The sequence below is a fragment of the Triticum urartu genome, chromosome 6A, assembly GCF_056163025.1.
Source record: "Triticum urartu cultivar PI428250 chromosome 6A, HENAU_Tu73, whole genome shotgun sequence".
Classification (NCBI taxonomy): domain Eukaryota; kingdom Viridiplantae; phylum Streptophyta; class Magnoliopsida; order Poales; family Poaceae; genus Triticum; species Triticum urartu.
In genome coordinates, this window is record NC_141878.1 from 295,228,437 (window position 1) to 295,245,879 (window position 17,443).

Consider the following 17,443-nt stretch of genomic DNA (forward strand, 5'->3'; position numbering starts at 1 on the left):
CATACCAGCTTTTCTCCATCTCAATCATTTCATCATATATCATCATTATTGCCTTTCCCTTGCACGACCGAACAATGTGAATAATAATAAGATGAACATCCATTGGACTAAGGTGGAATCTGCAAACATTTATTCAAAGAAGAAGACAAGGTAATATGTGCTCTTTGTTAGATCAACAATAATGCATGTGAGAGCCACTCAACATTTTCATCATGGTCTTCTCCTTACGATCGAAAGAAACAGAAAAGAATTTCAAAGAAACACACTGAAATATTTTTTGAGCTTTTTTCTTCTGAAGGAAGTAAAACAAGAATAAGAAAAACTATTTACACGGGAAAGCTCCCAAAAAGTATCCTAACTAGATACTACATTGGAGCATCCTGACTATTTACACGGGCATAATAGTGTACCTTCCTGAATAAATATCTAACAAAGAAGGTTCAGGTAGAGCAATAGTGCCACAAGTACCCTGACTAATACTAGGTTGTAGAAGAGTCGTTTTTCATCGTCTTTCTTAATAAAATCGTGTGCTACCATACTATTATAGTTCAAATGTTTAGTGGGCAGCAACATGTCATCCTCCTCATCATGCCTAATGGGTATCTCAAAACGTCTAGCAAGGCGGGAGGCATAGATACCTCCAAAGATAGGACCCTTCGTGCGGTTTGTGTTTAACCGCCGAGCAACAATGGCGCCCAAACTAAAAGTTCTATCACAATATAGAGCATGGCACAAAATAGCAAGGTCAAGGGCACTAAGGCCTCCACTCTCCCCACGACCAATCAAACATCTCCCAGGAAATAGTGAATAATAGCGTAAAACAGGAAAAATGTAAGCCACCAACTCTCACTTCCGAAACCCCTGTCTCTTCCCCTATGTTAGTTTCAGAAATAAAGTCTTCCATGTCTCTAGGACATGGTTCACTGATGTTGCCCTCATAAGGTAACTTGCAAACCTGGCAAAAATCATAAAGCGTCATCTCCTAATGCTCATCATATAAATAAAAACTCTACCGTGGGTGGTGACTTCCTAGAATGAAAGTGAAAATTTTGCAAGAAGGTATTAGTGAGTAGAAGGTATTGTTCACACTTATCTTGGAGGAAGGCGGTGAGGCCGGCATTCTCCACCAAATAATAGAAATAATTTATAAATTCCGGCATCCCTCAAGAATACATCACTTGGCCGCTCACACGGTCGAACCTCCGTGACGTGAGGAAGGTTGTACTTGGGCTTCTTCTTCTCCTCATTCTCATTTCCCTCTGAATTCCGGCTTGAAGAACCCCTTAACCACCTCTTCATGGTTTTTCTTTTCTCTAAAAATTTCTAAAAAAATTAGTGACTCAAAATAAAAGTGAACAAAACTCAATAAGATTGATAGCAACTACTCCCACAAGTGTGTAGAGGCTATATCATGCAACAAAACTACTTTGGACCATATAAATTTGACATGCAATCTCAAGAACAAGGTCACCACAGCAGCCAAAATTTGCAATATATAAATACTAGAACAAAAACTAATTGGACCATTGGAGGAGTCACATACCGATGAACAAATCCCCGAAGGAGTTTTAGAAATGGAGTACTGAGCAAGGAGATCAAAAATGGCAGCAAAATGTGCAAGAACATGGGTTTGAGTAATGGTAGGATTTTTTGAGGAAGATTAAGTGAATGGGTGCTGGATTAAGTGAGGCAGACCCACGTGGGACCCACAAGCCCTGCAGGCGCACCCTGTGGGCTTGTGGCCCACTAGTACTGCCCCCTGGTGTGTTTTCAGTGCCAAAAATTCTTAAATATTCTGAAAAATATCATACTAAATTTTCAAGGCATTTGGAGAACTTCTATTTTTGGGACATTTTTTTATTGCACTGATAATTCAGAAAACAGACAAATAATAGTATTTTTGCTTCATTTACTCTAAATAATAGAAATTAGATAGTGGGTACAGAAAGTTGTGTTTACTAAATTCATCCATCTCAAAAGGAATCCATTAACAAGGTTGATCAAGCCTTATTAACAAACTTCTTTCGGATGACATGAAATCGGAGAACCTTCGTATAACACTAGGTTAGGTCAATGGGGATATGCATGTCCCCAACAATAAGAATATCATATTTGATGTGGAGCATCCCAAGGTCATCCCCATGGACCTACCTACATCTCGCACGACACCACTTGGACCAATGACAAGAGCCCGTGCGAGAACCATCGAGAACGAGGTTAACTCTCTCCTTGTTGAACTTCCCTTTGACCCACATGAGACATGGCTACTACCTCAAATGGAGATGCCTTGTGTGCTTAGGTACCATGTAAGCAACCAAGAGAAGTTACGATGCAAGATGGACATCAAGAGCATAAAGAACATCTTCCCAGCTCAGAAGGCCCGGAACAACCGCCCATGCACCGCCCAACTACCGCCCGGTGGTACAACCGCTCGAGCACTGGTCAACTACCGGTCAAGCTTCTGACATCAAGCGGTGCAAGGCCGGTACATCACCGGTTTATCCCTGCAACAACCACCTGACTGGTACAACCGCCCCAAGCACCGACACAACCTCTGAGCACATCTGGAAACACCTCCAGGAACCAGTACCTGAGCTCCCAGCGGTACAACCGCCCCCATGACCAGTACAACCACCCTGCATGTGCGCAGCGACAGGGGTTTCACCCCATGTATCCGCCAACTTACCCCTTCATGTACTTCGACTATATATACTTCCCCACCTCATCCTAGCTAGGGTTAGCGTTGTGATAGCTCATATTAGAGATAGAGCCTCGCTCATCCACATCAGATCTACTCCACGAGAGAGACCGCGGCCCCTCTACGGAGAAGATCCACGTTGGATTCAAGACCTCCTCATGGAGAAGACCATCAAGACCACCTCACGGAGAAGAACCGGTTACCTCTTGTATCGTCCTTTGTTGACTTTGGATCGTGTATCTTGTCGGTGTTCTCGGAACGGGGTTCCCTAGACTTGCCTGCCTGCGGCCTGCGGTGTGGCTCCTCCCGCGGCCCCGTACGACCCATTTTCATCAGCAAACAACCAAGACCCTCACGAGGGGCCACACCTCGTGAGGCGAATGACGCAAGACGTCCTTAGGGGCGGCCTCACCAGGCAGGCTCGCGACGGGCGGAGAGATCAAGGCAAGGTGAACCTCATGAGGTTCCAATGACGTAAGCCATGAAGATCAAGACCAGGGAAGCGCCAGCAAGCGTAGTGTCCTCGCTTCCTCTTTGGTGCCAAGGAGGTGAGCGCATGCTAGGAGTTCCAAGGCATCAGGAAAAGGTTTCCATATCGGTGCAACAAGGCCAAGACCAGCAGGACGGCAGGACGGAGGTCACCATGGAGACCAAGACAGCATCACCACCAGAGCCTTTGGCAGACGAAGACTACTTTTGTCAGGATAGCTTGTACTAGTTGTCTCCATTCAAATTGGTCGTTGTGGGGTCCCTTCCCGCTCAATATTTGGGAAGAGGACCAGGGCCTCTATAAATAGAACTAGCCACCAACATAGCTGATGGTTCTCATCGGGGATTAGATCCATTCCATCCTTAGCCTCACACCAGTTCAGTAAGTACAAGAACACCTCTCCTCAGGAGGCTGTTCTTCCCTTTTAACCGTACATCCTCAGCCCAAGAGGCAATCCACCACACCACAATAGAGTAGGGTATTACACCACAACGATGGCCCAAACCATTATAAATCTTGTATCTCGTGTTCTTTGAGTCCGTCGAAGCTAGGCCGTGAGACCATTGAGTGCGCGAGCTAGAGAGAGGGAGATCTTCATGCGCACCCTAGTGTTCGAACCTCAAGGGTTTTGCCGGAACCCGAAATCCGACATATCTCTCTTTGTGTTTCGAGGATCTAGCACAAGCTTCAACTTCAGGTCATACCTTCCCACAAGGTCCGCGCGAGCCACGTCCGCTCGGCGATCGACTTCCTCCAAGGCCTTGGCCTCGCGCGCACCGATGGCGTCCTCAACTTGGGCAACTTGGTGCTCCCTCGTCTCCAACCACTCGAGCTCAAGGCTGCGCTCCTCGGCTTCCAGCGCCAGTGCCTCCTCAAGCCTTAGGATATCTTCCTCCTTGACAAGCGCCCCCCTCATCGACGCTAAGGTGGCCTTACGCGCCTCCACTTGCTTCTCCAGGGAAGCACTTCAGGCTTGGAGCTCCCACGTGCGCTTCTCTGTGATCTCGCGACGTTGATCAGCTTCTCGAGCTTCTTCCAAAGCACGGGCGAAAGCTTCACACGAGGTCGCGAGAGACGCCTTGGCCTTTGCATTATCAAGCTCACGTTAGTGGCACCCAAGGTTGATGGCCACCTTCAACTTATGCAACTCCTCCACCAGCCGGAGACCGAGCCTCAGCAGGACATGTGTTCGCGAATTTTCACAATACGGATAATATCAAGAAAAGGCAACACTTTACACACCCCGGCGGGGTCCGTTTTGATTCCTCGCAGGGAACAAAAGGACGGGAATTCCTAGAAGCACTATCTACACGCGCCGGACGTCGCTGACGCCATCATCAATAGTGGGCCACGAAGGGCCGGCGCCAACCCCATCCAGATCAACGGCGATGACGGCCAGACGCGGCGATCTTGCTCCGGGCCCGACGGGAGCTTGGGGGCACGTAGCTGTCGTCGATCGTCTCCGGAGACTCCACAGGCTCGGGAGAGTCGCTAGACCACTACAAGAAATATGTCAACTAGTGATCTTCTGTCAGTGACCCTGGAAGAACTGGTCATAGATCTATGACCATTTGAGACCAATAGGTCAAAAGCTGTTCGGGGGGCTCCAAACCCTAAAACATTGCGACCATTTTGGTCAGAAGGGTCGTAATTTCCTTACATGAAATGGTCATAAAGCAAATAGCGCTGGTCCACTGCCTTATTTCTAGTTGTTAACGACCAATATAGATGGTCATAGCCTTATAAATTGTGGTGGGTTGTGATGACTAGGCGTCATCTCATCAGTTTTGCCTATGTGCCATGTCCATGTGTCAATTTTTGCCCTAGGTTGTGAAGCAACCTATATTTCTGTTATTCCAAAAATTCCCAAAAATTTCTCATAAATTGTTTGGATCATATCTTCATCAAATATGTCAAAAACCTTCCTTGCCTAGTTCAAAAATAACTCAACAATATTCATTTTCCTATTCTTTTCAAAGCAGCAATTTGTGAAGGAAGTGTTATTTATATATTCTTGATTTCCCTAAAAATTTGTGAAGACATTCTTCTTAGTATATGATCATCCTTAGCCAAAACTCAAGCCCATTGGCCATGTGCATTTCTCATACCGCTAATCAAACACTTGGCTGCTAATTCATCGTTGAGCATAGTTCGGTCTCCTCATGAGAATCTTATGTTGTAATTTTCTTCCTAGCACCTATCTGGGGAGTGCCCAACCCACTAGACATGCCTAGGCCGCCCAGAACGCATGGCAACACCACGGTCACGCGGTGACCACGTGGCGGGCATGCGAGCTTATGCACTCTAGAGTTGGGGCCCTCGGCCACCGTCCAAACCTCGATGTCTCACCATCAAACCATGTATTTCTGTTTAAATAGATACTTATTTAACTAGAAATGATTTTTGGAAAAAATAAAGACCAAACTATGAGGCAGCTGCAGTTCAAATTTGACCCACTTCCAGCTAAATCGGCGGGAATTTGTCTTTTTCACCAGAGGTGGATCAAAACTTTTGACACCCAACATTTTGTCATTTGTGAATTAAATATGGCCTAGTATTTTATAAAATTGATTAGATCCAATTTTGGAACAAATATATGGTAGGTCCTTCACAAAAAAACTCATATCGGGCACTCGGAAAATAGAAAATGTATTTTCCATGAAAAGAAAATGAAAACTCCCTTAGGCAACATTGTTTGGAATTCCGAGATGCACCTTTGTGCACAATATGATATCATTTGAACAAACTATGCCATGAATGTGGCCATAAGATTGATTATTTGGCTTGAAAGCCATGAATCTTCACGCATGATAGCTCATTTCTGAGAACACTTTTTCAAAAATAATTTCCGTATTACAAGTTTATTATTTTTTCTGGAAACTTTGTCACATATAATGACACCATGCGAAGGTTTTCCAATTTTTTGACTTTTTTTGAATTTTTTATGCCCGTTTCAAAATGCGGTCAAAACGGCGGGCTTGACCGTTCCTAGCTAGTGGTTGAATCTTGGAATTTTGTTGGTGTTTCTCTGATTAAATAGATACTTATGTACCTATAAATGATTTTTGGAAAAAATAAAGAGCAAACTACGAGGTAACTACAGTTCAAATTTGACTCGCTTCCAGCTGAATCGACGAAAATTTGTCTTTTTCACGAGAGGTGGATCAAAACTTTTTACACCCAACCATTTGGTCAATTGTGCATTAAATATGTCATAGTATTTTAGAAAATTGACTTGGTACAATTTTGCAACAAATATATGGTAGGTCCTTCACAAAAAAAACCTCTTTTCGGGCACTCGAAAAATGGAAAATGAATTTTTCGTCCAAAGAAAATGAAAACTTCCTTACACAACATTGTTTGTCATTCCAATATGCACCCTTGTGCACAATATGCGATCATTTTAACAAACTATGCCATGTATGTGGCCATAAGATTGAGCATTTGGGTTGAAAGCCATTCATCTTCACACTTGATAGCTCGTTTCTGAGAACACTTTTTTAAAATATTCACTGTATTACAAGTTTATAATTTTTCCAGGTAACTTGGTCACATATAATGACGCAATGCGAAGGTTTTCCAAATTTTTGAGGTTTTTTGAATTTTTTATGCCCGTTTCAAAATGCGGTCAAAACGGCGGGAATGTCTGTTCCTAGCTAGTGGTTGTATCTTGGAATTTTTTTGGTGTTTCCCTGATTAAATAGATACTTATGTACCTAGAAATGATTTTTGGAAAAAATAAAGAGCAAACTACGAGGTAGCTACGGTTCAAATTTGACCCGCTTCCAACTTAATCGGCGGAAATTTCTCTTTTTCACCAGAGGTGGATCAAAACTTATGACACCCAACCATTTGGTCAATTGTACATTAAATATGTACTAGTATTTTATAAAATTGACTTGGTACAATTTTGCAACAAATATATGGTAGGCCCTTCGCAAAAAAATCTCTTTTCGGGCACTCGAAAATTGGAAAATGAATTTTTCGTCCAAAGAAAATAAAAACTTCCTTAAGCAACATTGTTTGTCATTCCAATATGCACCCTTGTGCACAATATGAGATCATTTGAACAAACTATGCCATGAATGTGGCCATAAGATTGAGCATTTGGGTTGAAAGTCATTCATCTTCACACTTGATAGCTCGTTTCTGAGAACACTTTTTTAAAATAATCGCCGTATTACAAGTTTATAATTTTTCCTGGTAACTTGATCACATATAATGACGCAATGCGAAGGTTTTCCAATTTTTTTGATTTTTTTGAATTTTTATGCCCGTTTTTATAATGCGGTCAAACGGCGGGAATGTCCTTTCCTAGCTAGTGGTTGAATCTTGGAATTTTTTGGTGTTTCCCTGATTAAATAGATACTTATGTACCTAGAAATGATTTTTAGAAAAAATAAAGAGCAAACTACGAGGTAGCTACAGTTCAAATTTGACCCGCTTCCAACTGAATCAGCGGAAATTTGTCTTTTTCACCAGAGGTGGATCAAAACTTCTAACACCCAAAAATTTGGTAAATTGTGGTTTAAATATGTCCTAGTATTTTAGAAAATTGATTTGGTACAGTTTTGCAACAATTATTTGGTAGGCCCTTCACAAAAAACTCATTTTTGGCACTCAAATAATGATTTAAAATAGCTACAAAGATAAAAAATTGCATGCAAACTGGCTATCATCCATAAAATATGGTACAAATTGATAGACAATTTTAGTTGTGCCATTTTGCAAAATATTTTTGATAGTTGCTTCACAATACCCTCCTAGTTTAAGTATTTAGAAACTATTCTAAATCATAATTTTTCTGAACCAATCGGAGCTCTTCACACGGATCACCCCCTTAGCCGATCTGGACCGTCCACATCCGATGGATCCAACGTCTCTCAGGTCCCCTCTCAACCCAACCCAACCCAAACCCTAGCAGCCTCCCTCTCCTCGCTCGATCCAGATCTCACTCCCCTCGTGTCCCACATCGCCGCCGCCACCCACCCCGATCCCATCCCTCCCCTCGTCTCCCTCCCAAACCTTGCCGTCGGCGGCCTCTCCCCCTCCTCTCCGCTTCCCTCCCACCTCGTCGCCATCTCTCTCCCACAGGACGTTGACAGATTAGGAGCAAAAACAAAATCCCCCAAGCCCAACCCACTTCCTCTGCCCTCTTCCTCGACCCCGTGTCCACCGCCGCCCCTCATCTCCATCGGCGCTGGGCTTCCCCGCCGGCAACCTCGCTGCCCTTCTCCCGCACCGCTGCCGCCCCCACCCTCTCGCCCTTCCCCATCTTCTTTCTCTTCCCTTGGCCGTTGTGTGACTTTCTCTTCCCCATCTTCTCCCGCTTCCCCCCACCCAACCAACACATTGACACGCAGACACGCTTCGCCAGTCGTCGGAGCGGCATCAGTGATCCATCAAGGGCGGCGGAGCCATCCAGAGCGGTGGCGGGGGCGGCGGCAGGCTGACGCGGACGCGGCTGTGGCTCCCAATGGTGCTCCTCTCCTGCTCCCTCTTCTTCCTCGCCAGCTTCCTCGGCTCCCTCCTCTTCACCCAGGTAACTAACACGGCCCGGCCTAGCCTGCAGATTCGTTTCATCGTGCGCACGCGCGGGCCTCTGATCTAGGGTGGCTCTGGCGGTTGTTCCGTGGCAGGATCTGCAGGGGGAGGAGGACGTGGGGCGGCCACTGCGGAGGGAGCGGCTCATGGAGGCGGTCTGGCCGGAGATGGCGTATGGGGAGTCCGGCGAGCCCGCGCCCTCCTTTATCCCTTACCAGGTCAGGCCTCGTCCCGATTCCCTTCGTCGCATTGCCATTTCATTCTTCGGGGATTCAGTTTAGGCTTTGCGGTGTCAGTGACCACTGATTAGTATTAGGGACGATGGAAGATGGCGTTTGTGAAATTTTTGGTGAGGATGCGCGCTGCATTCATTGGCGATGTGCAAGTTGCCAGAGTGGTATGTTCTATTCTCCTCCCTCCCTCCCAGAGTCCCACCCACCCCGTGGCATGTTCTGTTCTGTTCTTTTCTTTTCTTGGCCTGATGATTTTTACTGATGGAGTTGTCTGTGAGTAGTAAATGTTAGTGAATTATAGTGTTTGACCTAGTACAGAAAAAAACTTTGTTACATACAGTACATATTCGAATTGCTAAACTCTGTACTGTTTAGCATGGCTGGATGGCAGGGGTCACCACTCACCAGGATAGATCCACAACATTGCATTGTTCTTATTACTGCAGCTAGCAGATGAATTCTGTGGTTGTTACAAGGATGATGCTCCTATGTTGTTCAGTAATGTATAAGATACCTGTGCAGTAACAAAAACAAAATTTGAACAAGCCTGTGCAAATTTGTGTGGCTCTAAATAAGATATCTGTTTCTTACAGCCTTCTCCGATTATGATTTGTCGCTTATTGTCAGAATGATGTTGCTGAAAGAAAGTTCAGCAAGTTCTGTGGCTAGCAGTTATATTTTTCAATTTTTATTACAACTAAGAGCGCAGCTTGCGTCCTTTTCAGGATAAGAATTGGGAGGCTCCGATGTTATCACCATCCCAGTTTTCGTTCTTCAGATATGTAGAATTATTCTTTGTTTGTTGGATGCTCGAGAGTTGGGGATATGGTTTTCTTGGAGAGACATCGTTACTGAATTATGTGCTGAAAATGTTTTCTTATGTGTGTTTCAGTGTGAACCCGCCGCTGCGCCGTCCTGGTGACCTCCTTCAGGGCAGCACTCCAAGCAGCGGCCTTCCTAGTCGAAGACCTTGAAGAACAGCGTGGAGGCGCTGTCATACTCGAAGTGGATGGCGAGGGCGCCGTCCACGCGGTAGGCTCAGGCAATCTCGCCCCAGCCTCGGGTCATGAAGATCCGCTCCAGTCGCCGAGGCGTCTCAGTCGGCGTGTTGTAGCCAAAGCTCGAGAGGGCCCCTCAGCGGCATCTCGGTAGTGAAGAACTGCGGAAGGCCAATCCAAGTGCTCGGGGGCATCGCCGCCCACAGTACAAACTCGCGCGAGGAGTCCGCAACATGGACCCCTGGGGCGACGGCGTGCGCCTTCGCGGCATGGAGGCCACGACCCTGGTGCGGGCGGCGGCGCTCATCGCTCCTCCCTCCGGAATCATCAGCATGAGCATACAAGGGCAACGGGTACCCAGGAGGCGGCCATTCGTACCATGGCCGCAACACCACCGGCCTCACGACCATCCTGCGATGATGGGACCTCCTCTTCTTCAACGGGAGCAGCTCAGCCTCGTTGACGGGAGCCTTGCCCTTCTCCGCGGCCGAGAACCTCCGAATCGGCGCCATGATTACACCAGCAAGAAGTGGAGCAAGGAAGAAGAAGAAGTGGGAGAGGCAGAGGAGAGATGGGTGATGGGATCTCAGCCCCCACTTCCCATTTATAGCCAAGGGGAGCCAACCGCCGACCTCCACGATCTAAGGTAACAATGATCTTTTTCCTGCATGCAGCAAGGACCCGTCAAGTCGGCCAGTTGCCGAGGCTGCATGGGGAAGCGGAAACGCCCACGTCCAATTAGTCGCCACACGTCGACCAAGGCCGCATGCTGTTGGGGCTGCGTCGCTCCGCACTTGCTCTTTGGCTTCGCCTCGAAGCCAAGCCCGAGCGCGCCTTGGGCCCCGGGGCTACTGTCTGCGTTCTGGGAACGGGGGTCCGGAGACTTGCCTGCCTACGGCATGCGGCCTGGCTCCTCCGATGGCTCCGTATGGCCCATCTTCATTAGCAAACACCCAAGACCATCGCGAGGGGCCAAGCCTCGCGAGGCAGACGACGCAAGACCTCCTCAGGGGCGGCCTCACCAGGCAGACTCGCGAGGGGCGTAGAGATCAAGGCAAGGCGAGCCTCGCGAGGTTCCAATGACGTAAGCCATGACGATCAAGACCAGGAGGGCACCAGGCGGGTGCCAGCAAGCGCACTTTCCTCGCTTCCTCTTTGGTGCTAAGGAGGCAAGTGCATGCGAGGAGTTCTAAGGCATCAGGCAAAGGTTTCCATATCGGTGCAACAAAACCAAGACCAGTAGGGCGGCAGGACGGAGGTCACCGTGGAGCCCAACACGGTGTCACCACCAGAGCCTTTGGCAGGCGAAGACTACTTTTGTAAGGATAGCTTGTACTAGTTGTCTCCCTTCAATTTGGCTGTTGTGGGATCCCTTCCCGCTCAATATTTGGGAACAGGACCATGGCCTCTATAAATAGGACTAGCCACCACCATAGCTAATGGATCTCGTCGGGGATCATAGCCATTCCATCCTTAGCCTCACACCAGTTCACTAAGTACAAGAACATCTCTCCTCAGGAGGCTGTTCTTCCCTTGTAACCGTTCATCCTCAGCCCAAGAGGCAATCCACCACACCACACTGGAGTAGGGTATTACACCACAACGGTGGCCCGAACTAGTATAAATCTTGTGTCTCGTGTTCTTTGAGTCTGTCGAAGCTAGGTCGTGAGATCGTTGAGTGCGCGAGCTAGAGAGGGGGACATTTTCATGCGCACCCCAGTGTTCGAACCTCAAGGGTTTTCCCGGAACCCGTAATCCGACATATCTCTCTTTGTGTTTCGAGGATCTAGCACATGTGTGATTGTTCTTGTTGGTTTGAGTGATTATCTCGTGTTTCCCCTCATATTTCCCCTTGTGTTCTTTGTGTTCTTCGCGGGATCCGCTCCTTTCGTGAAAGATCGGCCATCTAGGATTCCACCCTACATCATCTTGGTATCAGAGCCACGTTGATGACGATTTCAGAGTCTCCCCTCTTTGTTTTCTAGCCTAATTTTGTTGTGTTCTTCCCCAATTTCCAAAATCCCCACCAAAAATAGCCCCAATTTTTTTGTGATTTGTTGGTGTGATGAAGTTTTGTTGGATTAGATCCGCAGATTTCGTGTGTTCCAGGTAGATCTAGCATCTCCCCAAGTTTCACCACTTCCCATCCACGAAATCGATCCACTTTTAGCCCCAAAATCATCCATTTTCGACACAATTTCGTCCTGACACCAGTGGTACTTCCGCCCACTCCAAGTGGTACTACCGCTGAGCTTCAGGAGCAGCAAAACCGCCCTCCCAAGCGGTACTTCCGCCCCCTAGTTTCAGCCACGGTTGATTGATAGTTTCGACCACAACTTCCACATCCGGCGTCCGATTTTCACGTTCTTTAACTCGTTCAATAACTAGTGACATTCCCCATCCACATAGATTGGTTCCAACACAATTTTACACCTTCAAACTTTTTTGATTTTGGCATCTTTGTCTAGGCCCTCCACAATATCACCCGCATACAACCACCGCTTTCCGCAAACAATCTCACTTCCGCATTGCCAACTTCGATACCACCATTTTGCCTTTGGATTTGAGAATTTCAGTGTGGTTCATCATTTCCTAGCGTGTTTCGGCCAACTAGGAATGGTTCGACATCTACATCACCGACACTCATCTTCGCAAAGGACCCGTCATCAATGGTAAACTCATCATGGTATCGTGATATAATCATTCATTCTTGCAATTGCTTTGATAACCCCATAGTCTTACGTTTTGCGTCGCTTAACCATCGAGACTAGCGTTTTAGTATTGCCGGACTTGTGCACATTAGTGATCATACTTCCCATAGCATACATACATATCATTGGTGCATATGTTGGTATCATCTCTTGTGTCACAAAGTTGTCATCGCATACACAATTGCTATCCTGGTTCGCCAAGCATTGCATGAGAAAATATCTCAAAAGGAAAGAGCCAAACAAGATTTTAAGCAAAGGGAAAGGTAAGCAAAGAGCTTTTAAGCAAGAACCATAGCATCATACAACATTAAGATTGTCTAGATCATCTTGGATCATATCATCGAAACACCATACATAGAGCATACTTGGGATAGAAGTCGTTGCATTTTTGCTTAGTAGGTTGTGCACAAGTCTTCGTATCCGCCTATTGTGCAATCGTGCTAGCGTCTCTCGAGTGTTGTGCATCAAGAGAATTTTCGTGGATTTCACATTTTGGCTCATCCTTGCTTGCACGACCCCACTTATCTCTTTGCGTGTGTGTTTCTGTGTAACTTATTTGGCTTGGTCTACTTGTTGCATTGCAAACTTGCGAATCTTTTCCAACATTATTGAAGCTCACTAACAATTGCATCAAATTTTGTGCCACCATCCTAAACAAGCTCCACCATAAGCTTTTACTTGTGTAGGTGTGAGAAACCGACAAGAATTGGTACCAATTGTGCTATTTCCTTGTTCCACATTGGAGTGATCATTGATCCACCTTCAACTTTGGTCAAGGTACATTTGGTATACCTTCTTCTCTTTCTACCACTCACATCTTCTCCTTGGAATGATGGATAGGCCAAGTACTTTTACCAACCCACTCTTCATCGGGCAAGATGACGACATGAACTCCTACATCACAAAGAGCCACCTCTTTGGTGCACAACGTGCTTTGCATCAAGAGCAACAAGCAAAGAGTGAACACATCGACAACCTCGCCACCGACTTGCGACTCTCCGAGCAACGTACAAGAGACTACTTCGACCACAAGCTCGATGATAACAAGCAAGAGAACGATGCAAGAATGGACGAGATTCGCGCTTTGTTGCTCAAACGTTCTTCTTCCACTTCGTACTCATCAAGACGGAGCCGCACAAGTCGACACTCCGACTTCACCCTCTCCGGCTCAAGTACACCGACATCGAACACTCTTCGCCGTGCCGCGCGCAATGATCGTCAAGCAAGCCTCAATCCTCTACGTGACAACGACTCTCAAGAGCATCGACACCGTCAAAACCATGTTACCTTTGCGCAAGCATGAGAATGGCAACGACAACGCCACCACAAAGAGGAAGAGAAAGTGCGTCTACACCAAGAAGCACAAGATGTCGAGGCACAACGTCAAGAGCAACAATTGCGAGATGCTCAAGCACTTGAGGCGCAACAAGCCCTCCGAGATTCAAGTCGAGTCGTAGCCAACCGAGGCCGACAAGCTCGTGAACATGAAGAAGCACTTCACGAAGAAATTCACAAAAGAAGATATCAAGCTCGCGTGCAACGTCAAGATCAACAAGTTCCTCCACAAGCTCGCCAAGAACATCATGTTCAAGAAGAACAAGAAAATAATGGAAATCCTCCATGGCAAGAGCAAATTGTGAGAGACCATCCTCCTCGACAAGGACGTCACCATCCCCGTCCCGAACACAAAGAAGAGCAATGCTACGACAAGCTAAAGTTCACCATGCCCAAGTTCAATGGAAGCAATGATCCCGAAGAGTACCTTTCATGGGCATTGAAGGTTAACAAAATCTTTCGTTTGCACAACTATGAAGAAGAGAAGAAGATCGCGATGGCATCCCTTGAGTTCCATGACTATGTCCTCATTTGGTGGGAACAAGTCATTGAGAACCGTGAGGCAAGAGGTGAACCACCCATCACTACTTGGGCGCAAATGAAGGATGTCATGAGAGCACGCTTCGTGCCTACCTACTACAACCGTGACCTCTTCAAGAAACTCCAGCTACTCAAGCAAGGAACCAAGAGCGTTGAAGAGTCCTACAAGGAAATGGAGATTGCAATGATACGAGCCAATGTCACGGAATATGATGAGCAAACTATGGCACATTTCTTGAATGGACTCAATCATCCTATCAAGAAGATCGCCGACTTCCAACCATACTCGAATCTCATCGAGCTAGTGCATCAAGCTACCAAAGCGGAATGTCAAGTGCAAGAAGACTTCAAGTACGCCAAGTTCTCATCCAAGCCCTATGGTTTTGCCAACACCCAAGCTTCGAGGACTCCAACACCGTCTACCTCAACCAAGCCTTCTACAAGCAACATCGACAAGTCGAGTTACATGTAAGCTTCGTCAACCCCAATTCATCCTCCTACAACGAGCAACTTCAAGCCGAGAGCTTCATCATCATCTACCCCAACCGATGAGACCGTCAAGACAACTTCCTTCAAATGCTTCACATGCGGAGGATGAGGCCACAAGTCCTTTGAGTGTACCAACAAGCGAACCATGATCCTCAACAACCATGGTACATACAACTCCATGAGCGAAGGAGAAACAGAAGCACTTGAACAAGTTGCCATGCACGGGCAAGTGAATGATGAGGAGGAACCAGTCTTTTGTGATTAAGATTCAAGTCCCGCTCTCGTTGTCTCCAAGGTCTTGACCCTTCAACATCACCAAGAAGAATACCAAAGACGCCATATCTTTCATACAAAGGCCGACATCAATGGAAGGTCCATCAAGGTCATCATCGACGGAGGGAGTTGTCATAACCTCGCAAGTGAAGAACTTTGCTCCAAGCTCCAATTGCCTAAGACGAAGCACCCACATCCCTACAAAGTTCAATGGCTTAGCGACTTTGGCACTATCCAAGTCGAGCATCGAGTACAAGTCTCCTTCAAAATTGGCGCCTATGAAGACACTTTGGAGTTTGATGTCGTTCCAATGACCATTTGCCACCTTCTTCTTGGACGCCCATGGCAATTTGATAGAGGTGGCATCCACAACGGCCCAACGAACCACTACATCTTCAAGATGAAAGGAAGGGAGTATGTACTTCGCCCTATGTCTCCAAGCCAAGTGATCGCCGACAAGCAAGCCACTGATCGTGGAGAGAATGGTGAGAGGGCGGACCACCAAAAGGGAGTGAGCGCCACAAGCCCAAATCGAGTGCCTCCACGGTGAGCAAAAAGAAGAACTTAGTTCTATTTGCCACCAAAAGTGAGATAAGTGGAGTGTGTGAGAACCCACTAGTGTCCTACACTATGTCCTTTTGTGCAAGGACAACGCACCAAAAGCTAACACCTCTCACGCTCTACCTTTAGTGTTGTCTTCTCTTTCGCAGGAATTCCAAGATGTTTTCCCCAACGAGCTACCTCCGTGACTACCTCCACTACGAGGCATCGAGCACCGCATCAACCACATCCCTGGAGCACCTCTTTCGAACAAAGCTCTGTACCGCGTCAACCTCGAAGAAACCAAAGAAATACAAAGGCAAGTAAAACATCTCATAGACCATGGACATGTGCGTGAAAGTTTGAGTCCTTGTGCCGTCCCGGTCATTCTTGTGCCAAAAAGAGATGGTAGCTTTCGCATGTGCTCTGATTGTAGACCTATTAATGCTATCACCGTTCGCTATAGGTATCACATTCCACACCTTGATGATATGCTTGATGAACTTAGTGGTGCCACTATATTTTCTAAAATTGATCTTAAAAGTGGTTACTATCAAATCTGCATACAAGAGGGTGATGAATGGAAAACCGCTTTCGAAACAAAGTTTGGCTTGTTTGAGTGGTTAGTCATGCCTATGGGTCTATCGGAAGCACCGGGTACTTTTATGCATCTTATGAATTATGTATTTAGCCCTTACATTGGTGAGTTTGTTGTGGTCTACTTCGATAATATCCTTGTTGATAGCAAATCTCTTAAAGATCATGTCACCCATGTCCGAACCGTTTTGCAAACTCTTCGAAAAGAGCGTCTCTATGCTAACATGGAAAAGTGCCATTTTGGCGTTGATAAGCTCATTTTCTTGGGTTTTGTAGTTTCCTCTAAGGGTGTTCATGTTGATGACTCTAAGATCAATGCTATTAAAACTTGGCCACAACCAACCAACTTGCATCAAGTGCGTATTTTCCTTGGTTTATCCAGTTTCTACCATAGATTTGTGAAGCACTTTAGCACCATTGCTTCACTTTTGCATGCTTTGAGCAAGAAGAATGCACCCTTTGTTTGGGGACCATCCCAAGATACCGCTTTCAATGAGCTTAAGAATTTGCTTACTCATGCTCCCGTCCTTTCATTACCCAACTTCGGCAAACCCTTTGAGATTCATTGCGATGCTAGTGGTAATGGCACAGGAGGTGTGTTAACGCAAGAGAAGCGCCCCGTAGCTTACTTTAGTGAGAAACTTTACAGAGCGCAACTCAATTACCTCATCTATGACAAAGAGCTATATGCTTTAGTGCGAGTTTTGCATGAACGGGAGCATTATCTTCGCCCTCATGAATTCATCATTCATACCGATCATGAAACACTTAAATACCTTAAGGGTCAAATTAAGTTGAACAAGCGTCATGCTAAATGGAGTGAATTCATTAATTCTTTTCCTTATGTCATCAAGTACATCAAAGGTAAGGAAAATGTTGTAGCGGACGCTCTTTCCCGCATATGCATGCTTGTTACTCAACTTGAATTTGATGTCATTGGCTTTGAGCACATAACAGACTTGTATGCGCATGATACTACTTTTGCTATTCCTTAT

At 46.3% G+C, this 17,443-nt stretch overlaps 1 long non-coding RNA gene across 1 annotated transcript; it reads left to right on the top strand.

Annotated features, from left to right (window-relative positions):
• The first annotated feature begins 8,214 nt into the window (after positions 1–8,214).
• Positions 8,215–13,308, top strand: LOC147965052 (uncharacterized). The gene is made up of 4 exons (XR_015607313.1): positions 8,215–8,730; positions 8,828–8,950; positions 9,049–9,129; positions 9,858–13,308. It is a non-coding gene; the product is annotated as an uncharacterized LOC147965052 (long non-coding RNA).
• Positions 13,309–17,443: the final 4,135 nt, after the last annotated feature.